This window comes from Apodemus sylvaticus, chromosome 3 (assembly GCF_947179515.1).
Source record: "Apodemus sylvaticus chromosome 3, mApoSyl1.1, whole genome shotgun sequence".
NCBI lineage: Eukaryota > Metazoa > Chordata > Mammalia > Rodentia > Muridae > Apodemus > Apodemus sylvaticus.
The window spans coordinates 32,132,526-32,158,884 of record NC_067474.1 but is presented as its reverse complement, the minus strand read 5'-3'; positions in this window follow the sequence as shown (position 1 = coordinate 32,158,884).

Genomic DNA, 26,359 nt, shown 5'->3' with positions numbered 1-26,359 from the left:
TATGAATTTTAAAGTTAACTATGGTAAAATGCTCCATATTACAGATAATCACAACACAGATAATTGAAATTTAAAAACCCTTTTTAATTTCCGGAAGTGGAAATTTCTGTTTTCTTTAACAATTCAGTTTCTGTCATGCTGTTTTGCTGGAAGCTATCTTGTGAGAGGCCATGTGATATTTTGCTGGAAACAAACACTTGAGAGGGCACATGTGCATGATATTTAAAAGAATACAAATAGAACCCTGAGACAGTGAGAGGACACTCTTTCATTGCTAAGCTGTGCAATACTTCCCTTGTCTTCACTTCATAGAGAAAAATTCACCAAAGAACTTCTTGTGGTATTCCAGCTTATTTTGGCCACTTCAATTGCTACTGACTAGTGTTTGGTGTTTGCTACTGAACTGAACTGCTGGTATGCTGACAACAAAGTGGAATCTCACTAAGGAACTACTTCTAAATTGGTCCAAACACTCATTTTCCTATTAACCTTCTTTCTCTCCACCTCTGATCAGTGGGTTTGAAGTGACAGGTCCAATGGTGTAGAGAAGTCAGGTGAGGTAGGGGTGTGGACATCCTTTTGGAGATGGAGGTGGAGGTATGGGATGAGGAACAATCAAAAGTTGGACCTGGATGGGGATAACAAATGAGCTGTAAACAAAAAGATTAAATGATGATGATGATGATGATGATGATGATGATGATAATAATAATAATAAATATACTTGAAAAAAGAACCGTAAATAAAATATGTTTTAAAAAAGCATCTAAGCCTGCAAATACCAATTTGAAATTTTAAGCCATTTGATCTATGTAGAAATTATATATGAAAGTAAGATAAAATTTGACATAGTTTAGGCAAATTAATGAGTGAAATGTTGTAATTTAGCGGGTGCTCAGGCACAATACCCCCAGTAGTCATTGCTTTCTCATTGATGCCTAGAGGGTCCCTGCTATGATACTGTCTGAGAATTTCTAACTAACAAACTCTGACTGCCGGGGTTTTTCTTCCTATACTTTGATTTTGCATCAGAGTATGTGTTTTGGTCACACATTGTGCTCCCCACCCAATCCTTGCCTCCTACCATCCATTCCATCCAATGATACTCATTGTATCAGAGTGCCTGATTACAAATTGCTGCAAAACCTCTCCTAGCCTCAGTAATTTATAAGAAGAGTTGCTCTTGTTGCCTCATGGGCCCTGATTTCCTATCTGCAGTGGTTTACTTCTCCTTTTCTCCCCTTCCCTGGTACTAGAGGCAGAACAATTCACAGTGTCCTCTCATGCGGTTTTCCATCCTTCTGCCTGCACACTCCTCTAATCTACAACTTATCCCAAACTCTTATAATAACTCTTCTAATAAATTACTTAACCCCAACAATCTACCTATGTCCCCTTGAACTCATATCGGAGTCCTTTCTCTCCTTATCTTTTATCCAGCCTAACTCGTTAGAAAACAAGAAAAATTATACATATGTGCTTCATAGAATTTTGTGTATGTACATATTTTATAGAATTTCTATGGCATATGGCATACGTAAGCAAAAACTTATTTATTTCTATGGAGCTACCAGATTGATAAGAACTGATATGTGTCTTTTTGGAGGGTGGTGTCAATTCCAAACTTTTGAAATAAAAAAAGAAATAAAACCTATCACATATGTCACTGTTAAGACATATTTTCAGCATGTGAGCAATAGAGAGAGTACAAAAACAACAGCTGTTCCCATAGCCAAGGATGCTTTGATGAGCTGCTGCACAGTGACTTGTGATGGAATAAGACAATTATACTTTGTTGTTGTTTCCAGAATGGTTATGGGCTGTTCTGCCAAAATTTCAATACAGACCAATAATTTAGGAGATAAAACATAATCCTGAAAGAAGTTATATGTTTAAAGATTAATGATACTTATTCTCTAAAAATGTCATGAAAAAATAAAAAAGATTGTATGTCTCTTAATTGTTTATATGCTAGATTAAAGTTTTCTTAAAATTTCTGTAAATGTTTGTCTTGGTGAGGCTTTTGTATTCCTGCACAAAACATGATGACCAAGAAGAAATTTGGGGAGCAAAGGTTTTATTCAACTTACACTGTCATATAGTTATTCATCATCAAAGGAAGTCAGGACAGGAACTCACACAGGGAAGGAACTTGGAGGCAGGAACAGAAGGAGAGGCCATGAAAGGGTGCTGCTTACTGGATTGGTTCCCTTGGCTTGCTTAGCCTTCTATTTTCTTTTTTTTCTTCCCTTCTTCCTTTCTTCGTTTCTTCCTTTCTTTCTTTCTTTCTTCCTTCCTTCCTTCCTTCCTTCCTTCCTTCCTTCCTTCCTTCCTTCCTTCCTTCCTTTCTTTCTTTCTTTCTTTCTCTCTCCCTCTCTCTCTCTCTCTCTCTCTCTTTCTTTCTTTCTCTCTCTCTCTCTCTCTCTCTCTCTCTTTCTTTCTAATATTTGCTTTATTTACATTTCAAATGGTATCTGCTTTCCTTTACTCCTTACCCCTCTAAATACCCCCTATACCATCCCCACCTGCTCACCACCCCCCTCCCATACTTTCCTGACTGGCATTCCCCTACTCTGGGGCATCAAGCCTTCACAGGACCAATGACTTCTCCTCTCATTGATGTCTGAAATGGCCATCTGCTTTCTCACAGAAACCAGGGCCACTAGCCAAGGGGTGGCACCACCCACAATAGTCTGGGCTCTCCCACCTTGATCACTAATTGAGAAAATGCTTTGCAGCTGCATCTCATTAAGGCATTTCCTCAAGGGAGGCTTAACTCTAGCTTGTGTCAAATTGACACACAAAACCAGCCTGTACATAGTTCATATTCTTTATTTATTTCTGTGATAAAATATCTAATGAAAACAGCTTAAGGACAAAAGGGCTTGCCTTTCCATAAAGAATCATAATGTTGTCCATCTTGAAGCTTAGGCATGGATGGGAGAAAGGCAGGAGCATGAGAAAGAGCTGGTCATTTTGTGTACACAGTGAGGACAAAGAGAGGTAATCGCTGGTCCTCAGCCTACTTTACTCTCTCCTATTTACTCAGATGTGGACTCTGAGCCTAAGAGTGGTTCTATGCACATTTTGGAAATATCTTCCCTACTTAGTTAAACCTCTCAAAACATACTCAAATGTCTCTCAAAGACATTACCATAAGTGTGTTTCCATGGAGATTCCAAATCCAGTTGGAGAAACAATAAATAACTAACTAGCATAATATCTTTTGCCAACTTGCCACCCAAACAAATCATATCTAAATTTGATCGGGAAATGTTAAGAAACAATTTTGGCCAAACATGCTCTACACTTTGGTTCTTAGTGGCTTGTGGACATCTCTCAATGCAAGATATATTAAAATCCACCCAAACTTAATAATTTTAAAATAGTTCAGAATCCCAAAGTGGAAGGCTTAAGACACATAGGCAGGCAATCCTCTAACTGTGAACCCCTACAAGATTACAAACAATCATACATTTCTCATGTATAATGCCACAGAGTGAAGATACCCATTCCAAGCTGATATATGAAACCTAGACCCCCCCAAAAAAGATTGGATAAATGAAAGATGGAAAGAGAATATGCCAAAGAGCAAATTCTTCACTTTTGTGCAAATTATTGAGGTGCATGATGTGTGCTCCAGTGAGCTGGACTTGATCTTATTCTACTAGAGTTTTGCTACATGTACCACATGCAACTCCTCTTGAGCAGTCTCCACATTGCACCTTCATTTCTTCTTAGTAGATATCCTGCAGTTCTGGTGAGAGACTAGGAGGTATACAGGGTCCCTGGCAAGCAGACAGATAGGTAGAGGAACCATGACTAAGTAATAAAGGTGGTGAAATTCCAGGATGGTCTGCTCTTCCTTATATTCCTTATCTTTAATATTTCAAGCCTTGCAATTTGAAACAAAGGCCTTGTAGATATTTCCTCATGTCAATAAGCCCCTTGCACATGGACCGGTTTAATAGGCTAGGGCAGATCAGACATGTTACACAACACTTGTGAGCCAATCAATCACCTGATTATTTATCAATGTATCTATTATTCCTCTGAAGTAATTGTCCTCACCTAATCCTAGTCCTGGAAGCATCTAACCTCCATAAAATCTTATCTAGGCCTAGAATGATTTCAGTCACTGATACTGATGAAAAAGTCCATACTGTCTATGTCTTCCTGAGCTCTGGGTGGTTGGTTAAACTCAGCTGTTCTGGCTCAAACTCCTCTCCAAGATGACTGATTCAAACTGGCTTCTCTCTTGGCTTTCCCTGAATTGCTCTGCTTGGCCTCATACTAACTCTGTCAATATGTTCTAATCTTCTAGTGACTTTTCATTCCCTAGCTCATTCTGCCTTCATCTATGTCTAGCTTTTTTTTTCTCTTGCCAACCTGTCTCTCTGTAATTATCCCAATTAAACTTTCTTCTTCCTCTTTTTTTGTCTGAGCTGCTCTCTTAAGTAACTCCCCTCTCTTCTAGTGAGAGTTGGGCATATGCTATTTTGTCAATTCTTTCTCTGATTCATCATTTTGTCTGCCACACAATCAGACATAGTTTTTAAATACTAGTTCTTCCTACTACAAACTAACTTTTCCTTCATGTTTGGGATTAAAGGTATGTTCTAAGGGACTAAAGTTATGTGCTATGGGTGATTCACACATCACAACTAGAAACAAATTATTTCAGTAAATAACACAATCTTGGGGTTCAGAGCATGATCAAATATCCTACAACAATCTCTCTTTATACTTACCAACCCTAAATAAGGAGAAGAAGATTCTTCAGAGACTATAGATGCCTAGCCATGTAGAAGAGATTGCATTTTCTGCTTCCTGCACCCCTCTTTGATGTTCAGAGAGTCTTTGGCTTTTTGTATCTTCTACAAGGGTTTTCCCTCAGTCTCTCTCCCAAAATACCTTTCATCCATTACTAATTTTTTTTGCTGCTGTCTTCATCTTTCTGTAGTGTTTGAGATTACTCTGCTGTTACCAATAGTATTTGAGCTTTCTGCCTTTTATTGTTTTATTTTTATAGTATTTATTATTTCTCTCCTTTTAAAATTTACTTTACATCCAGATCACTGTTCATACTTCCAAAGTCCTTCCCATTATCATCCCTTTCCTTCTCTGAGAGAGTGAAGGTTGCTCTAGATATCACCCTATCCTGACACATCAAGTCTCTATGTGGCTATATGCTTCTTCTCCCACTAAGGCCAGACAGGGCAGCTCAGTTAGGGGAACAGATACCACAGAGAAGCAACAGCTTTAGAAATAGCTCCCTTTCCAGTTTGGGACTCACATGCAGACTGAACTATACATCTCCTGCATGTGTGGGGGCAGACCTAGTTTTAGCCCATGTACGCGCTTTGGTTGGTGCGTCAGTTTCAGAGAGCAAACAAGAGTGGTCTTCCTGTGACGTTCCTCTCCTCTTTGGGGCCCTCATCCCTCCTCTAGCTCTTCCATTAGAGTGTACAAGCTCCATCCAATGTTTGGCTATGGGTTTCTGAATCTGTCTAATTCAGCTGCTAAGTGGATTCTCTCAGATGACAGTCATGATAAGTTTCTGCCTAGAAGAATTGCAGTATATCATTAATAGTGTTAGGAATTGGTGCTTGCCCATGGGAGGGGCGCATACTCTGGCAGGTTATTACTTGGCCATTCCCTCAGTCTTTGCTCCGGAGATAAACAGAGAATTTTCAAAAGAGAAATCTCCAATGGCAGAGAGACACATGGAGAGAGAGAGTCCCATGGATATGTAGCAGAGGATGACCTTGTCAGACATCAATGGGAGGAGAGGCCCTTGGTCCTGTGAAGGCTCAATGCCCTAGTCTAAGGGAATGCCAGGACAGGGAAGCAGGAGTGGTTTGGGTGGGTGAGCGGGGGGAGCGGGGAGGAGATAAGAGGTTTTCAGAGGGGAAAGCAGGAAAGGGGATTTAAAATATAAATAAAGAAAATATCTAATATTTTTTTTAAAAAAAGATCAAACTTCTTAGTCATCAGGGAAATATAAATAAAAATGCCTCTCAGACTCTATCTTAGACCAGTAAGAATGGCAAAACAAACAATAGGAACCTTTCATTGCTGGTGGTTGTGTAAACTTGTATGACTACTTTGAAAAACAATTTGACCATTTATAGGAAAACTTGGAATAGTTCTACCTTAAAACCTAGCTATACCACTTTTGAGCATACACTCAAAAGATGCCCCACTATGCCACACGGATACTTGCTCAACTATGTTCATAGCAGCTTTAATTATAATACCCAGAAACTTTAAACAACCCAGAGGTCCCAAAATTGAAGAATGGATAAGGGAAAAGTGGTTCATTTACGTAAAGTAATACTATTCACTTATTAAAAACAAGGAAATTATGAATTTTGCAGGCAAATGGACAAAACCAGAAAAATATCATGCTGAGTGAGGTAACCCAGAGCCCAAAGGACATGCATAGTATGTACAGACTTATAAACAGATATTAGCCAAAAAATGCAAGATACCAGTGCTCTACTCCACAGATGCAAAGAAGCTAAACAAGAAGTAAGGATGCTTGAATTTAATTTGGAAAGGGTATAAAATAGCTGTAGGAGGTAGATGGAGGGAAAAACTGGGTATAAGAGGAAATGGGGGGGTCAGGATCAGCTGTGGGGATAGACAGAGAATGTGCCCAGATGGCCAGGAAAAAGAATAAAAATCTTCAACTATCAAGGGGGCATCTTGAGGATGTGTCAGAGACCTGTAATAGGGGAGGCTTCCAAGAATCCATAGGGTTGAATTTAGCTGAGACTCACAGCAGTGGGGGTATGGAACCAAAAGATGCCCCCTCCTGTTGCCAGATGTTGCTCCAGGAACACCAGTGGAACAACAGAGGCACCAGTCCACCCACAAAGTTTTCAACCCAAAATTTGTCCTGCCTACAAGGAAGCTTTCAATTCTGTAAGCACAGAAAAAAACAACAAACAAGATAGAACCCTATCAAAGCCCCTAGACTGTCTGTACTTGGCCTGAACTGGCTTCTCTATAACCTGGAGTCTGTATTTTAACTTAGATTTCACCTTCAAAACTTCATGAAACTTCCTTTTAGGGAATCTGGCTTTACCAATCATTGTTTACTTAAGTAGATTGCTGGGTCTTTGTTAGGTTTCGCCATAACCCTATAAATTTTGTATTTGGTGTGTCTGTAAAGTCAGATAATGCCTATCAACTGACAGCTTTTGCTGCAAGATCAAGATACAGCTTTTTCCCCCCTCTGAGCTGAAGCTGCCTCTGTGCATCTTGAAAATATTTTCTAGATTCTCCTTTGGGCATTGTCAGCTCAAGCTCTTTTATTCTTTTCAAATGAAAAGCATTTTTCATTGTTGCAAGTTAAAGCATTTGATGGACAGGGACTTACTCTCTGGTTGCTTTTGCGATCCTGTAGCTCAGGGCCTGAGGCTTCTTTTTAATATTTATTGATTAATGTTACTTTCTATGCATTCACCCATCTCTAATTTTAAACACATTTCCACTCTTTTTCTCTTTGTATATCTTTCTGCTCTCTGTCACTGTAGATCTCATTGGAACACTGAAGAGAAACTGTGACACTGCCTTGATATGATACAATCTTGAAGTTTGATTTACCCATACTACTTAATCCTTTACATTTTGATTCTGCCACATGCAAATTTCTAAGACATAGGCAAAAGGCAGGTGAAAAATTCACCAGAATGTGTCATGAATGTATTGTAGCCATATTTCCAAGACCCTCATGGCTTTATGAAGCCTCAGAAGCCAAAGTATCACTGTGCATGTCTTTCAGAATTCTGATTTTCCTCATTCCCTCCAGAATGGCCCATTAAGCTCTGCTTACAACATATTAGTGCTTTTGTATCCCACTGCTGTAAACTTTCCTGAATTCCTCCCACGGTACAATTCCAAAGTTCTTTGAAACACATGTTTCTAAAATCAGAGCAATGGACACTCTTCTCTACTGGTTAGTTTCCTTAATGTGTGGCAGAAGCAATTTAAAGACATAAGAATTTATTCTTACTCAATTTGTAGGAACAATCAATCATGGTGAGTGTTGGGACAAGCAAAAGAAAACTTATTCTCAGTACTACCATTTTGTTTTCAAACTCAATTTAATCATAGAAAGAAACCACATTCAAGGTTCCAGGCACCAGGGGAGATGTAGGCTTCCCAAAACCTGAATAGCATCTGTTGTAAAGAACAGTTGTCCGAGTTCAGAGATCTCAGAAACAACTTGTAAGGAGGCAGTTGTCTGAGTCCAGACATCTTCAAGACGGCTTCTCCATCTTGCTGGCAGGGTCACACTAATTTCATGTTCCCAGGCCTGGGATCCAACTTGGATCCTGATTGATGGAAACTCTCTTGCTTAACTCCTTAAGTCAAAATATGATTGGACAAATTCTACAGCCCATTTTATTCCTTTTTCTTAATGATTTCATCATTTTAATAAGCTGTACAGTGATGTCACTTCAGTGTCATAGTTCAACTCTCAAGTCTGTTCTTCAGCTCAATATTAGCTTTATTACAATAAATTTTTTGTCATCTGCATTGCTGTGGTATTTGAGTTCTGTTAGATTTATGGTGGATTTAAGCAGATTCCACAATATTGACGAATGTTTAATGGCAATGGTGGCTGTAGTTGTGAACTGAATTATGAGGCAGCTGATCACATTGTCCACAATCAGGAATCAAAAAACAATACATGCCAGTTTTCACACCACTTGTATCTATCCTTCTTATTTCCTGGGATAATAGTCCATTGGATAATGCTACTCATACTCTTCTCACTTAAAGCTGTTTGGAAACTCACTCAAAGACATGGTAAGGGATTTCCTACATGATTAGAGGTTTAGTTCACTTGATTTTGAAACTGGTTTAAATTTATTCTTGAAGATGACCTTTTCAGTCATTATTACTCTGGAGTTACTTTTGCTTTGAAAATAATGGATACCTTTTTCTACTTTTTCCAGGTTCTTTAAAGGCACCTGCTGTTAGAGCAGGGGTGTTATAGGTGTCATAGAAGTAAAAGAAAGAGACCCACTTCTCCAACAAAAGAATTGCCCCTTTTATTGAAATAATTGAGGGACCACAGTGTCTCCCTGAAAGCAGAGACTACATATCTAGCATGGTGGGCTATAGAGGTTTGCAATCTGCTGGGTCAGAAAAATGGCATGTTGGGGGAATAAGATAACATGTGTACATCAGTTCTCTTGCAGTCAATTGAAAAGTGGTAGATACCTACATGGCTTGGTTATGTTCATCTTTAGGAGCTTCCTGGATTCCAATAACCCAAAAGTCCATTTCCTATCTGGAGTTTCTCAGCCCGTCTGAGGCTTATAAGCCACAAAGTCTTCACTTCTATACTTGGCAGGAACAAGTGTATTCAGCTATTACTAAAACCCTGCCTACAATCCATTTTACTCTATGGTGGCCTGATTTGTTTTGTAGACTCCATGTGCTATTGTTACTATAAGGCAGTCAGTCAATCATTCTTTCTGCTATATGTATGATTGAAAATGTATCCGTGATCAGTATTATTTAGAGAGACAATAATAGTTACAAGTTGCATAATCTGCATTATGATTCTTCACAGGAAGACTGAAGAAAACAGTATTACTGCAGAAAAAATGGCTGTTTTGTTTGATATTCACATATGCTTCATAAGGTGAATCAGAATTTCCCCTGAATAAAATTCAGATTTCTGCTGGTCTTTCAAGGTTTTTTTTTTTTCTCCCACTTTATAGTACACACAATTTAATAATTCTTTCAAACAGAACTTTCTCTAAGGGAGAGCCAGAAGTGTGGTCCCTTAAAAATAAATAGCCTTCACCAACCTAGTCATTAGATGTCACTTCTCTTCGAAATGGCAAGAGTTAAAGAGAAGTTCATGCTTTTCTTGGCTGCACAATGAAAATGCAGCCGACTGAGGCAAACCAGCACTTTAAATAGGAACTGCAGATGTGTGAACCATTTGGAGAAGTAACTTGTCCTATGTTAAGGGAGATTTATGAAAGTCTTTTGAACTAGCCTGGAACAATTCTGAAAGTTTATAGCACATTTAGCTTTTACCATGTAGTTGTATATTTCCCTGAGTGGTTTTCACCTTTTGCCTTTCTTGAGGAAATTTAGTTCTTATGGAAGTGCCTGAAAGCTAACTATTCCTGAAGAAGAAATTCTACTCCAATCACAAGCAGAAACATAAAATAACTCTGTTATTGTGTGTTGCTCTTCTTATTTTCCCCCAATTTTCAGTGTGAAGAAAATTGTTGAAAAAACAAAAATCAAACATAGTAACAGACTCTTGTTCACTGGACTTGTGAGAGGAGTCCACAAGTATATTATAGATACAACACATAGAAAGCTTTGTAATTCATCATGTCTGCTCTCTGAATTCTTCCATGCGACTCTATCTTTCCCTTTGTAAATTTCCAGTGAGTGTCAATATGGCTGTTGGATAAAGTGGACACTTGATATCTAATAGTTGGTTTAACTACATTTATACAATTTATACCTGTAGGTTAGAGATGTGTTAGAAGAAGCACAAGATGATTGTGCTTTTCAGTAATTATGCTGTGTTGTGGCAATCAGTAGAGGATGTGCAAACCCACACTATTGTGTAATAGAGAGTACTGTGTCAACATCAGTAATATCAACTGATGACACCTGGAAGCAAAGGGCATCCCATTTCATCTTTCTTTTTGTTTGTTTGTTTTGTTGAAATAATAGATTTAGATATAGGCAATAGATAATAGATTATTCTTTACTCTCACTTTTTCCCTCATTGACTGAAAGCAGCATTTTTAAATTAATACAAGATTAGTACATATATTTAAAGGAATTATTTTTGAAAAATATATAGAACTTCTTTTGATAAAGAAAAAATTAGCCCTCAGAACATTTAAATATTTTAGTGTGATAGTACCAATTAGTAAATCTGACTGAATACTACCTCAAATATATTGTTCTAATTATTGTTTTATAAACGTATTTAAAGGCTGCAAATAAAAATAAGATATTTTAATTGACAATAGTAATATTTGCAATTAACTCTTTAATAAAATGCTTGAATAATTTCTTCTATAATCTAGAAACCTATTGATTTCTAGATTGAATTAATTGCTGGTAGAATGCCACCACATTCTCTTGAGTTCAATAAGTGAAGAGTAAATACTGTTAAAAATTAAAGATCTTCCATTTCTTTAGTTTTGGCATGTTTTTGAAGTTCACATACTTTTCTATATACTTATATGTATAGCAATAAATTTGGAGCTTCACACATTTTTAAATATTTATGTAACATTTGTGTTATATAATTTTTTGGGAAAAATTGTTAATAAAACCTTCTGCAGGGGAAAATATAATCTGTCACTTTATTTTTGCATGGAAGGAGGATAAAACATAAACTTTAACGAAAGGGATCCTGTCTCCCAGAGTTTTCAATTATTTATTACCCAGTGTTTTCCATGGCAGCCTCAGTGCTTAAGGTCTACTTTATGGCATAAGGAAGCATTTGTAACTTTCCTTGGGGACGCAGAAAGGGCTTTTGGCGATTTATGACAACTGTTCAGTAAAGGCCATGGGGGGTGAGGTGTACTTTCTGCTCTCTGCATGATTTGTTAAGTTTTCTTTCACCTACAGCTCTGTTTCCTTAATTCTCAAGCCAAAAAAGAAAGAAAGAAAGGAAGAAAGGAAGAAAGAAAGAAAGAAAGAAAGAAAGAAAGAAAGAAAGAAAGAAAGAAAGATAGAAAGAAAGGAAGGAAGGAAGGAGGAAGGAAGGAAGGAAGGAAGGAAGGAAGGAAGGAAGGAAGGAAGAAAGAAAGAAAGAAAGAAAGAAAGAAAGAAAGAAAGAAAGAAAGAAAGATAAGAAAATGAAGAAAGAAAGAAAATGTGAAAGGCTTGGATATCTTTTTCCTTAATGTTTAAGATAGTTACTTTTATTTGATTTGAGAAATTACTATGTAAAATATTCTGTTCTCCAACTTTCCCCTAAAATTTAATTCCCATTAGAATCTACACATTTACATAACATTTTCAAACTCTCATTAAAATGAATATAAATATCAAAATATATTTATAAATACAACATATAAAAACTAGAAGAGATTTATAAGTAAAATAATAGCATTTGACAAATAATATATTTGACCAATAATAGACAACAATGCAGCAGTAATTGTAATTAAAACCCAAAAAGTTTTTTGAGAATATTTACAATTATTTTTGGCAAATCTCATATTTAAATTATCAGAAATTAATTTGAAAAAAACTTACAATAAGAGAATTTGTAAAATATTTAGTTATAGGTCCAGATTCACATTCTATACTTACCAAACTATTTTTCTAATTCAAGGGAAAACAATGAGTTTTCAATATTGTCATAATTCTTCACAAAAATAACTCATTTGTCTATGAAAATGTTTTCTCTTGCAAATTCAAAGTGACAGTTACATTGTTCAAATATTTGCTTCATAAAAGGAGTTTTAAATATTTTACCTCACATGAAAGGTGAGTTCAACCATCTCATAGAGATTTTTAGAATCAATCAATAGAAGCAATGATAACAATAAACTAGTTAACTAGTTAATGCAAGTAATATGTTTTAATATTAGGCTAGTCTCCAGCCCTTTGTTTTCATTTAGTAAACAAAAACATGACAATTTCCTTCAAAACAGTCATTGTAAGTGCTTTTCAGAGATTAGCCCACCTTGTATACAAAGACAATCAAGGCAGGTTTTCAAGTGTTACAGTTTGCCTTAAATGATGTCATACATGATATATACAACATTGTTTTAACCATCTGGAAATTCCATATACTATAAGAAATTTAGGCAGACATTGGTCATGCATACCTCTATTCTCATCCTTCAAGAGGCAGAAACAAGCAGCTCTCTGTGAGTACAAAACCAGTCTGATCTAGATAGTGAGTTCAAGTTCCAGGACAGCCAAGGTTATCGAGAGAAACCCTGTCCAAAAAAGAACAAAAACAACAAAAACAACAAAAATAATCTGGTAGAGAAACAGCAAGTATAATGATAAGTCAGAAGCTAAATATAAAAAATAAAAATTAAAAATATAATTTTAAATAACAAAAGAACCCTATACATATCACTAAAACTACAAAGAAATTTTCTGTAGTTAAGATGAAGAAACAGCCCAATAATTAATTGTTACTTTTTGCTTTGAAAATATTAAGAATGGCTCCTTATATACAGTAATACTTGAGACTTTCATACCTAGATTCTAATCTATCTATCTATCTATCTATCTATCTATCTATCTATCTATCTGTGTGTGCATGCATACATATGTGTATGTATATGTATAGTAATATATATATACATACATAACTCTCAATGAATTGATAACAATATTTTTCAAATAATTTTACAAAATAGATATAGAAGGAACATTGTCAGATTCTGTTTTACAAGGTCATAATTAACCTGAAACATAAACCACATGAAGACTTCCAAAGCAAAGAAAATCAGATACCAATTTCCTTATGAACATAGATGTAAATTTTCTCAATTAAATTCTAAAAATGAAGACATCTAAAGGTCCAACCATCCTTGAGTAGACCTCACCCTAGAGATATAGACTGACTCAACATTAATAAATATATAAATGCAATAAACATACTAGAAGACAAAAACCCACATGACCATCTTATTAAATGGAAAAAGGGCCTTTTACCTATACCCCTTCATCATAAGCCTCCTGGAAAGACTTGAGATACAAAGGGAATACCTAAACATAATAACAAAATAAAGGCAGTTTACAGTAAGTCCATAACCAACAAGAAGAGAAACAGAGAAACTCAAAGCATTTCCACTAAAATTTTGAAGTTTCTTACTCTCCTCATACATATTCAATATAGTATTTGAAGTCTCAGTAGAGTGATAAGACAACTGAGTGTGATTAGTAAGGGAAGAAGTAAAAGTAACTTTATTTGTTCATGATATGAAAGTATATGTAAGTGACCCTAAAATCCCACCACAAAATTCCTACAGCTGATAAATACTTTGATCAATATTTTAGGAAATAAAATTAACACAGAAAAAAACTAGTAACCCCCTAGTAAAATGACAATGTAAAAATGACAATAGATTGACTAAAAGTTGAATTAGCAAAAAGATCTCCCATGTGCATTTATCTATAGTATTGATACAATCAAAATGAATACCTTATCAAAAATAATCTACAGATCTAATCCAAAACCCCATCAAAATTTCAATGCAGTTATTCATAGACCTTTAAAGGACCTTGGAGTTCTCAAGTTGTAATAAAAAGTTAGAGAAATAAAAATAACATTGCATTGGGGTGAAAACAGGCATGCCAAACCCTTGAATTGAACTGATGGTTTAGATATAAGTACACTAGAAAAAAGACAGTGTCTTGAACAGATAATTTGAGTCAAACTAGAAGACGCCTTGAAGACTGATTCAAGAAAAGCCATATTCATCACCCTGTACAAAACTCAACTTTAAGTGGATCATTGGCCTCAACATAAAGCCAAATATTGAATCAGATAGAAGAGAAAGAGGAAAGTTGTTTTGAACTCATTGGTACAGGAATAGACTTTCCAAACACAGCACTGTTAGAACAGGAACTAAAAGAAATTAATAAATTGGTTGAAACGCCATCATTCAGACAAAGTGGCAGCCTGCAGAATGGGAAAATATTTTTTATCAACTCCACATCCAAAAGAAGGCTATGCATAAAACTAAAAAACTGGACATCAAAAATAAGAGACCTTCTACTAGCAGCTGATTGAGACAGAGGCAGATACTGATAGTCAACCATGGACTGAGGTCATGGGCCCCCATGGAAGAGTTAGGAGAAGGACTGAAGGAGGTGAAGAGGATGACAACCCCATAGGAGGACTAACAGTATCTACTATCTGGGAGCTCCCAGAGACGAAGCCACCAATCAAAGAGCATACACTGGCTGGTCTGCACCCTTCACACACACACATACACACACACACACACACACACACACACACACACACACACATGTAGCAGAGGACTGCTTTGTCTGGCCTCAGTGGGAGAGTTTGCCTATAATCCCATAGGGAATTGATGTCCCAGGAAAGAAAGGTGGGGAGTAAGGTGGAGGTGGGGGAATGGCAGAGGGAGGAGGGAATATGTCTCAGAGGCAAAGAGGGTGTGGGATGGGATAAAGAACTCTTGGAGGGGTGACCAAAATGTGGGGCCACATCTGGAATGTAAATAAATAAAATAATTAAAAAATAAAATGAAACTGACAGACTTAAAAATTGGGTACAACTTTATTTACTTTTTTTTATTTGGTTTTTATGAGACAGGGTTTCTCTGTATAGCCCTGGCTGTCCTGGAACTCACTCTGTAGACCAGGCTGGCTTCAAACTCAGAAATCTACCTGCCTCTGCCTCCAAGAGTGCTGGAATTACAGGTGTGTGCCACCACTGACCAGCTGGGTACAAATTTAAAGAGAGTATCATCAAAAGTGGAAACACAGAAGGCTGCCAAGCACTTAAAGAAATGTTCAATATCTTTAGTCATCCAGATAATGCAAATCAAAATTTCTTGATGCAGAATGGGCAAGATCAAGAAAACTAATGACAGATTATGCAGGTTAGAATGAAGAGAAAGGGGAGCATTCATCTATTGCTGGTAGGAGTGCAAATTTGTACAATCACTTTAAAAATTCGTGGGATGATTCCTCAGGAAGCTGAAAATAGATATACCTGAATACCCAGTTAAAGCCCTCTTAGGCATGTATCAAAAGAATGTTTATTTGTATTATAGAAACACTTGTTCAACCATGTTCATTCTTACTCCCTCTCTTTATAATAGCCAGAAATTAGAAACAACTTAGATGTCTCTCAATAGATGAAGGGATAAAATATGTGCTACATTTACACAATTGAATGCTATTCAACTGTTTAAAAATGTAATCATTAAACTTGAGATAAATGGATGGAGCTTGGAGAATTTATCCTGAGTGAGATAACCCAGACCAAAAAAGACATGATTGGTATGTATCTGTTTATATGCAGCTGTTAGCTCTTAAATATTGATAAATGGGCTACAGTCCATATAACCACAAAGATTATGTATTTGGTAAGGGGCTAAGGGAAGTATTGGATCTCACTAAGGGGAAGAAATTGGAAAGGTATGGATTGGCTCATCTGGCTTATGGGGAGGAAGGAATAGAATGGTCAAGTGTAGAGCATGGGGAAGAGTGGAATGAAAAACCAATGTGGGATATACAACTAATTCCAAAAATCATTTGAGGAATTGGATGGAAACCTAATACAGAAGTGTCCTAAAATATATATATATATATACAAAATCCATCAATGCAATCCACTACATAAACAAACTCAAAGAAAAAACCACACGATCATTTCATTAGATGCTGAAAAACCATTTGACAAAATTCAGCATCCTTTCATGCTAAAAGTCTTGCAAAGAACAGGAATTCAAGGCCCTTACCTAAACATAGTTAAAGCAATATACAGCAAACCGGTAGCCAACATCAAACTAAATGGAGAGAAACTTGAAGCAATCCCATTAAAATCAGGGACAAGAGAAGGTTGCCCTCTCTCTCCATATCTTTTCAATATAGTACTTGAAGTTCTAGCTAGAGCAATTAGACAAAACTACGAGGTCAAAGGGATACAAATTGGAAAGGAAGAAGTCAAACTATCACAATTTTCAGATGATATGATAGTCTACTTAAGTGACAAAAACTCTACCAGAGAACTCCTACAGCTGATAACTTCAGCAAAGTGGCTGGTTATAAAATCAACTCAAGCAAATCAGTTGCCTTACTATATTCAAAGGATAAGCAGGGTGAGAAAGAAGTTAGGGAAATGACACCCTTCACAATAGCCACAAACAATATAAAGTATCCTGGTGTGATTCTAACCAAACAAATAAAATATATGTATGAGAAGAACTTCAGGTCTCTGAAGAAGGAAATTGAAGAAGACTTCAGAAAATGGAAAAATCTTCCATTCTTGTGGATTGGCAGGATTAACATAGTTAAAATGGCCATCTTGCTAAAAGCAATATACAGATTCAATGCAATCCCCATCAAAATCTCAACTCAGTTCTTCATAGAGTTAGAAAAAGCAATTCTCAATTTCATCTGGAATACTAAAAAACCCAGGATAGCTAAATCTATTCTCAACAGTAAAAGAACTTCTGGAGGAATCAATATGCCAGACCTCAAGTAATACTACAGAACAACAGTGTTAAAAACTGCAAGGTATTGGCATAGTGACAGGCAAGTGGACCAATGGAATAGAATAGACCCAGAAATGCATCCACACACCTATGGCCACTTGATCTTTGACAAAGTAGCTGAAAACATCCAGTGGGAAAAAAGATAGCCTTTTCAACAAATGGTGCTGGTCCCTGGAAGTCAGCATGCAGAAGAATGTGAATTGATTCATTCTTATCTCCTTGTACTAAGCTCAACTCCAAGTGGATCAAGGACCTCCACATAAAACCAGACACTCAGAAACTAATAGAAAACAAACTGGGAAGACCCTTGAGGACATCGGAACAGGGGAAAAGTTTCTGAATAGAACACCTATAGCTTATGTTCTAAGATCAAGAATTGACAAATGGGACCTCATAAAATTACAAAGTTTCTGTAAGGCAAAGGACACTATCACAAGGACAAAATGTCAACCAACAAATTGGGAAAAAAATCTTCATCAACCCTACATCCGATAGAGGGCTAATATCTAGTATATACAAAGAACTCAAGACGTTAGACCCCAAGGAAACAAATAACCCTAAGAAAAAATGGGGTACAGAGCTAAACAAAGAATTTTCACCTGAAGAAATTCGGATGGTGGAGAAGCACCTTAAGAAATGCTCAACATCATTCGTCATTAGGGAAATACAAAGCAAAACAACCCTGAGATTTCACCTCACACCAGTCAGGATGGCTAAGGTTAAAAACTCAGGAGAAAGTTGGTGTTGGGGATGTGGGGAAAGAGGAACACTGCCCCACTGCTGGTGGGAGTGTAAGATGGTACAACCACTCTGGAAATCAGTCTGGCAATTCCTCAGAAAACTGGGCATGACACTTCCGGAGGACCCAGCTATACCACTCCTGGGCATATATCCAGAAGATTCCCCTGCGTGCAATAAGGACACATGCTCCACTATGTTCATTGCAGCCTTATTTATAATAGCCAGAAGCTTGAAAGAACCCTCAATGATGGAATGGATACAGAAATTATGGTATATTTACACAATGGAGTACTACTTAGCAATTAAAAACAACGAATTCATGAAAATTTTAAGCAAATGGTTGGAACTGGAAAATATCATCCTAAGTGAGGTAACCCAATCACAAAAGAATACACATGGAATGCATTCACTGATAAGTGGATATTAATTAGCCCAGAAACGCTGAATACCCAAGACACAGTTAGCATACCATGAAGAAGTAAGGAGAGGGCCCCGATCCTGTATAGGCTTGATCCAGCATTGTAGGGGAGTACCAGGATGGAGAAAAGGGAGGGGGTGATTGGAGAATGGGTGGAGAGAAGAGGGCCTATGGGACATATTGGAAGTGAGGAACCTGGAAAGGGGAAAGCATTTGGAATGTAAACAAAGAATTTAGAAAATAAAAAAAAAAGAAATTCAGCAATTTTCTTACTAAAATTACTTGCATTCTAGTTGACAAAAATAATATTATTATGAGAATACCCAATATACTATCAATAGCCTATGTCATTTCTACTGCTCAGTACACCCTACTAAATTTTGCTTCATTTTTAATTAACTTTGTAATTTATTTATTCATTTCTTATATATTACATCTTGTCCCCAGTTACCCCTCACTCCTCTCCTTTTCCTTCTTTCTGTCCCTTTTTCTGTTTTCTCCTAACCTAAAAGTTTTTTCTTATAATTTATAATTTGTAATTTTGTGTTTTAAAGGGATTTCTGTGGTTGCAAAGGGTGTATCTCTGCATCTATATGTTTTGTGCTCTTTCTTTGGTTCTGTTTTTTTGTTTGTTTGTTTGTTTTGGATTGTTTTATTATATATAGGCTCATTTGCTTTTATATGTTATTTTAGCATTACTTTTCCCCTTCTCCTCCTCAAACTCCTGTTCCTGTTCTTCTTACTCTTGTTCTTCTTGTTCTTATGTCTCTTGTTCTTCTACCTCTTCTTCCCCTTCACCTCCCCTTCCCACTTCCCTCCCTTCTCCCTCCCTTCCCACTCTGCCTCCTCTTCCTCCTCTTTCTGCTCTTCCTCCTCCTCCCCCTCCTCCTCCTCCTCCACCTCCTCCTCTTCCAGATACCTGTTGCCTGCTTGTTTCTTAAGTGAGAGATTAAAGAAAGGTGTAGATTTGATGAAAGCTGGGTGAAGAGGAAAAAAATAATCTAGGAAGATTTAAAAGAGGACAAGCCACATTCAATATATGGTGTATTAAAAAATGTATTTTGGGTAAACAGTACAAAGGACCTTATCTCAGAGAAAATGAGGCACAATAACAGACTTATGCAACAGAAAAAAGAAATAGGATATGTTATAGATGAACATAAAAATTATTCACCATTTTTGCTTTTGTGGTCTACAGCTGGATCTGATTATTGACGATCAGCAGTCATTGTCCCATTGTTTCATTTGTTTTTCTGTTTTCTTTGTGCATCTTTTTTATCTAGACTACAATATAGACATTCTCATAAATGGATTGAAGAGTTTCATTTTCTGTCATTGTCTGAAAACAAAAGTTTGTAAAAGATTGAAATAAATGTCTCCTTTAGAATACGCTCTTTATGGAGTACTTTCTTCAAATTCATTTATAAACCCTGTCTGTCATTTTTTTGTGTGTGTTTAGATTTAGTATACCTATGGAAGTCTTGTAATGTCGCAGAAGGGTTTAACCACTCATTTCACTGTTAATATGTTTTGTTAGAATGGGTGTTATTGAAAATTTTAATGTTCTATTTATTTTTAAAATCCATACCAAGTATTTTATGTAACTTTCTGTCATAATTTGATACTATTTAGTGTCATTTGTTTTTCAGTAGGAGTATCTATTTTTATATTTCCATTTGTCATGAACCATTAAGATTCTGCCTATATTGATCCTTGTTCCAAAATATCAAATACCATTGTGCTTAATTGCTTTCTAGTATAACATAATTTTCTGTAAAATTATTTTAAGCTTTTTATAATTAATTTGTTTAATTAATTATAACCCTGCTTTTGTGAATATTTACTTTACCACTTTCTACTATATGTCCTTTTGAACCTTCGTTTTATAAAAAACTGGCTCATAGCAAAGGAGGCAACATGGAGAAATGGAGAAAAAATCTTATTAAGAGCAATAGAGTTATGACATATGAATAATTATTGGATAGAAACTATCAAGTTATGTCCTGTCAAATAAGGACTTCATGTAAATTAAACAATTACTTGAAAAACCTAAATTAAAATGCACCCTTGCCACCCAAAGCTTCCATAGAAGAAACACATTAATTAATATTCTAAAATAATAAGTAAATAAAACTAAACATGGTTTAAACTATCATGTAGCCATATTGAAATTATGTAATTTTTTTCAACAATTTCAACAATATGCACATAAAAATGATGCATGTTACTACTAGCTAAATGTAAGTCTGTCCAGTGAGACCCTGATAGTTTTGCTTAATTTGACATAATAAAGGCCATGTGAGATGATAGGACAAACATATGGACAAACCTGTCGAAGTTTGAGCCTCTCTGTATCACGACTAGCCAAAGATTTTTATAATATTTTTATTTGTATATATTTAGACACAGATTTTTGAGTCATTTTAACTGCAGGATATTTTACTTTATGCTTTTATAACAATTATGCTTTTCTACACATGGGACCCACCTTAATGAAAGACAAGGAAAAATAGTTAAAATATATGAAGAAATTATACAAGTCAATTAAAACTATCAGTGAACAGATAGTAAAAACATAAAATACAAGATATTTAAAATATGAAACATCCAAAAAAACAAGCAGAAGGAGGAGGAAGAGGAGGATATGGTGGTGGTGGTAGAGAAAGAGAAAAAGAAGATGTTTCAGGGTTAGTGAGGATGAAGAAATACAGACAGTCTGATGAGGAAATACAGAATGTCTGAAGAATTTTGGTAAGTTTGAAGCACATTCTAAAATACTAATTGTGTATCTTTATAGCCTGAGTGTAATGCATTACTATTTTGATAGAGAACACAATCAACTTCCTTGAGAATACATTTTAAAAACATTTTAAATTTATCTGGGGGTTAATGAAGAGTATAATCTTGGAAAATGTTCTTTTAAGAGGTGTTTAATCTGTTCTTCAAAAGTTTAAAAAACATCTTTGAGTTGGAAGTTTTCACTTTGAAATTATGTAGCTTTTTAGTCAAAAATAATGGTTGGAGAATGGTTTACTATGTAGGCCAGAAAAGGGTAACACTACTCATTTTGTATCGTTACACTTCCATAATTATTTGGCATTTGTTTTTCTTGAAATGTCAACCAAGACCAGTTCGAGCCATGAGTGTCAACATCCAATGTGAGTCATAGAAAAAAAATATTAAATACTGCAAAGGAATATTAAATAACAGTGTAGATCCATAATAAATATCAATGTGGATTATAAAATACATTATGGCATGAACAAGAAAAACATCATTTTGATATATGTGCAAGACGATTACTTTTGGAAATTTTTAAAAATGTGAAGCACTATTCTACCAAAAAAGACAAACATAAATATTTAAGGACACACAGAAAACAGAATATAATTCATGTGAAAAATTGTGAAAATTAAGAATAAATTGAAATAAATGGAGATTCCTTACATAGATAACTTAAATAATTACATTATGAGTTAGAGCATAAGAATGATTCAATAAATTGTATTCAAATAAAAGTGAAAGATATATAATAAAAATAAAAGGAAAGAAGACCACACCTAGGTAAATTTAAAAGGTTTTTATTTTGGAAGGGGGGTCAGTAGCTCTTGACAATAATAACATGTTAGCCCTCTATCAGATATAGGGTTAGTAAAGATATATTCCCATCCAACGTATACAAAGAACTCAAGAAGTTAGTCTCTAGAGAATCAAATAACCCTGTTAAAAGTGGGGTACACAGCTAAACAGGGAATTCTCAACTGAAGAAATTCAAATGGCTCTAAAGCACCAAAAGAAATATTCAGTATCCTTAGTTATCAGGGAAATGCAAATGAAAACAACATTGAGATTCCACCCTACACCAGTCAGAATGGCTAACATGAAAACTCAGGGGACAGCAGATGATGGAGAGGATGTGGGGAAAGAGGAACACTTCTCCATTGTTGGTGAGACTGCAAGTTGGAAAAACCACTCTGGAAATCAGTTTGGCAATTCCTCAGAAAATTAGATATAGTACCACGTGTGGACCCACCTATACCACTCCTGGGCATATACCCAGAAGGTACACCTACATGTAATAAGGACACATGCTCCACTATATTCATAGCGGCCTTATTTATAATAGCCAGAAACTGGAAAAAATCATCCAGATGTCCCTCAACAGAGGAATGGATACAGAAACTGTGGTATATATACACAATGGAGTACTATTCAGCTATTAAAAACAATGAATTCATGAAATTCTTAGGCAAATGGGTGGAACTAGAAAGTGTCATCCTGAGTAAGTTAACCCAATCACAAAAGAATGCACATGGTATGCACTCACTAATAAGCGGATGCTAGTCCAAAAGCTCAAAATAAACAATTTACAAATCACCCAGAAACAGGAAGCTAAAGAAGAAGGAGGTCTTAAGTGAGGGTGCTATGGTTCCTCTGAGAAAGGGAACATAATACTCACAGGAGCAATAAGGGAGGCAATGTGTGGAGCAGAGTCTAAAGTAAAGGACACCCAGTGAATGCCCGACCTGGGGATTCATCCTATAAATAGTCACCAAACCCCGACACTATGACAAGAAGTGTACACCAAAAGGAGCATGCCATAGCTGTCTCCAGAGGAGCCCTCCAAGAGTCTTACTAATACAGAGGCAAAAACTAGCAACCAACTATTGGACTGGGCTTGGGGTCCCCAACACAGGATCTGGAGGGTGGTCTGGAGGAGCTGAAGGGGTTTATAGCCCCATGGGAAGAACAATGACTTCAGACACCCAGACAGCCCAAGACTCCCAGGGACTGAACCATCAATCAAGGGGCACACATGGTTCCAGCCAAAAAATGTGGCAGAGGAAGGCCTTGTTGGGCATCAGTGGGAGGAGTGGTCTTTGGTCAGGTAAAGGCTCAATAGAGGCCATAACAAAGGGAAGCGGGCAGGGGGTAGGGGACTGCTGGGGAGGTGGGAGTATGTCCGGTAGAGGGGTATATATAGAGAGTCAGGGGGTGGAAGGAGGGGTAGGGAATCTTTGGGGAGGGGTGGTTTGGAAGGGGGGAAATTGGGAAAAGTTTTACCATTGGCAATGTAAATGAAGAAGATACTCAATAAAAAACATCATGAACTAAACAAATAATTTTAAAACTTCATTTAACTTGCACCTTTCTCATGCAGCATGTGAGGCAATGAAGGAAAATAACATGATATTTTAAAACCTCTAAGTTAGATTTTGTTAAATTTAACCTGCACTGACATGACTTGATAGTACAAACTTTTAATTCCTGAAGCCTATTAAAATAGTAGTAAAATCAGGAAAACTGACCCTAGTGAGTGACTCATTATCATAACCCAGCTTCCCTGTGATGTCAGGAAGTATATCATATAGCATTGTGTGGTTACAGTTGTTTAGAGATTTCAGTGTTATAATTGCCACTGTAGGCAGAGATGAATTTCAGACTCATGAAGTTTCAGGATTTCATACTGGACCTAATGATTTCTGATTTTATAGGTGGTCATAAAGAAAAATTCATAGGGCAAAGTCACTCTGTGTAACTTCTTATTGATGTATGTTTCTTATCCATTGAGTAACTAGTGGGCAATGCAGCAAGATTCATGACAGCTGTCCTGAGACAGCTTCAATACTTATAGTTTGCTCATTTTGAAGCACGTCTTTCAGCAAGAAAACACAATTCTTTCTCTTCAGGTTTGGGTCAATAAAAGGTCAATTTTCAGTAGTTTTTGTTGATTATATGTTAATATTCACAAGAAGCAGACAGTGGCTATTTTAGGATCAAGATGACAGCTACAAGAAATGATAATTTCACTCCATTTGGAAGCATAATTAAACAGGCTTTGTGCTTGGAATGATAACTTCAGTGGATTGCTTACTAAATATTTGATGAGAAGAGAAGAGATTTGAAGCCTTCTGGACTCCAGTTTTACTTATAAATCCAAAGTTCAGCCCAGCCTTTAGAAACTCATTTGAATCCTTGTATAAGTAAAATTGAATAGGAATTATAAAATTGTTTCTTACTCTTGTGTTATCAAAATACCACTGCCTTTCCACAGATTTTAGAAAGGGTTTCTTCAGAATTTTGAGCATAAAATACTTTCTGCTTGCTCCATATACCTTGGTTTGTAATGCCCAGGCCATTGTTGGTGTACTCCAAAAAATATAACACGGTGCTTTCATGTATTGCTTTTGATTAAACAATGGTTATACTCACCAGCAAATCAACTCATATTTCTATCTCATTCATTGGTATAAATGTAAACACAACCTTTCACTTTACTTTTATGTATCTTATTTGCTGCAGAAAAATTCTTCATTTTCAAGTGTGTGAGCTTAAAATATTTTTCTTTAGTCCTCATAAAGATATTCATACATAACAGAATATATGTATACATATATGTGTGTGTATATATATACACACATAATTTCATCAAACATATGCCATGTTTTACTCAGAATCTTTAGATACTATTTATCTTATACATTATTTATTTCTTTGACACTTATTCTGTTCATATTCCACTGATTTAATCGACAAAGTGAACCATCTACCTTATTTCAACAGCTGCCATCATCTTTGTAGTCATTTTCTTCACCCTTTTCCTTGGTCTGTAATACCTGGAGAGAATTGCTATTCATCAGATGTATTTTTTTTTTCAAGTATATGGTAAGGTATCGAATGAGCAGATTAAACAGAGAGACCAAAGTACTCCTATTCTCTAACTTACCTACTTCTGAGTCTTTAATAACAGTTGCTATTGTACTGCCAGAGACACTTTGCTAATGATTAGTAACAGTTGTAATCCCCAGCCTTTATTTTCATTATAGCATCCTTTATGAGGTGTGAAAATATAGAGAACAGGATAATGCTCTGGATTTCATGCTGCAAACTGGGGCAGAGTAAAATATACAAATGCAGCAATAATAAAATGTCTTCTTTTGTGTTGTATGTTTAATTATGCTTACCACTATTATCTCTTTTTGATTCTGTTAATTTTATTCTGTATTTCAATATACTAAATATGTCTTCTCATTTTTGTATATAGTAAACTTTTTATTATTTTATTTGATTGAAGACAAGAGGACACACAGAGTCTCATCTTGCTTTTTGTAGAAAGATTTCACTATGTGTACAATTTCTTCAACATTCTAAAGTCAATGATTGATTATTTCTTGTTTTTGGCACCTAAATTATTTCCTCCATTTTCTTCATCCTTGAATTTTACATGGAAAACTATAACAGAGAGGAGTCTGAGAGCTTCCAAGGAAACATACTCATCCTTGATGCTCCCTAAAGCTTGAGATTGGTTGCTCAAACATGAATGGTCCTTTGTCTAAGAAAAACATTTTATTAATTTATCTTCAATAATTGAAAAGAACAGCAGAGTGGTAAGCACTCCCACATAAAATAAAATCAAATGAAGTAAAGTTATCATATAAATACCATATGTGTGGACTGTTGTAAAAATGGAGTGTTGTAAAGACAGTATGAGTGTCACAAGGATAACAGCCTATCTTGAACAATCTCTAATATCTAATTTCTGAACAAGACATTCTGTTTGAATACTCTTTACTAAAAAAGTGCTGTTCATGTTACTTTTGGTTCCTTAGTTTTATGTGAACAGATGTTTGACCTGCATGTGTGCATGTGCAACACATATGTGTACTGCCCCATGAGGCCAAAATAAAGTGTTGAAACCCTATGAACTGGAGTTCTAGACAGCTGTAAGAAATTGCGGATACAGGGAACTGAATTCATATCCTCTGCAAGAGGAATAAATATTCTTAACTGTTGAATGATCTCTTTGGCCCTTCAAGTCATATTTTTCAATGGTCACTCAGCTTAGAAAAAACTGAGGTATTTCCAGGTTTTCTGTTGTTGTTTTAGTGCTTTATAAAACAATTTAAAGTCATTTTATTTAGCTGCCAAGCTTGAAGTTTATTCTATTGTGTATGTCCAATCA